The sequence below is a fragment of the Cicer arietinum genome, chromosome 3 (assembly GCF_000331145.2).
Source record: "Cicer arietinum cultivar CDC Frontier isolate Library 1 chromosome 3, Cicar.CDCFrontier_v2.0, whole genome shotgun sequence".
Classification (NCBI taxonomy): domain Eukaryota; kingdom Viridiplantae; phylum Streptophyta; class Magnoliopsida; order Fabales; family Fabaceae; genus Cicer; species Cicer arietinum.
The window spans coordinates 27,066,090-27,067,079 of record NC_021162.2 but is presented as its reverse complement, the minus strand read 5'-3'; positions in this window follow the sequence as shown (position 1 = coordinate 27,067,079).

Below are 990 nucleotides of genomic sequence, written 5' to 3'. Positions count from 1 at the left end.
ATATTTCTATAAAATTTGCAGTAGATAAATAAAAATATGTTTCCAAGAAAATCAAAACTTAATTTTTAACTTAGAATATAACGTTTCTCAAAAATCAAAAGGAACACTTTAAACTAATTTTCTCCGTTAAAATAGTTTAATCTCAATAAGCTTGATTTAAGTATAATTACTTGATTTAATTTAAAAACTTACTAGTACTTCTAAGATTTTCATACAAAAATTCGTTTCAAATTAAATAAGTAAAATACAATTTAAGCCTTTATCCCTGGTATCACCTATCAGAGCGTAGTTCCTCCCAAACTTGAACTTCAAGATTCATTAACCTGTAATACTGTGATTTTGCAAACGCGGGGCCAAGCCAGTCAAACACAAACAACGAAGGAGGTGAGTTTCAAAATCATGATGACATTATAATACAAGCAAGAAGAACACGCAAACAATCATAATAGAACCGTATCATAACACAAACATTCCATCAAGAAAATATCACATTAAAACTCAAAAGCACTCAAGAAAAATCAATAAATTTCACTATAACAACAATTGTCTAAGAGAAATTATCACCACACACGATACATATTAATCACAACAAAACAATCACAATAAAGTGCAATGCTATGCATGAGCTTAGACTCTACTTCACAATGTGGTACCATTCTAACTCTGAAGTACTTGGTTAGGAGGCTTGATACTATGCCACCATCCCGGTGGACGGACAATTCAAACTGGCCCTGTCCTCGTAGATCCCCTCAACTCAACCCGAGACACATATACGTGACAATCGAGGTAAACGTGTGTTGCGTGGTAGCTCCCGACATTTGGAGTGCTACCTCCAAGTCACCTACGAATTCCCCACCGGAATACCTCCAAGGTCTAACAATCTTGCCTTAAGGCTCAACAGCAGACCGCCACGACCAGGCTCATTCAGTTGTACTTCCCCGGAATCACTAGGCTTGTCAGGCCCTACCTATATGATGACCAAATAATCTC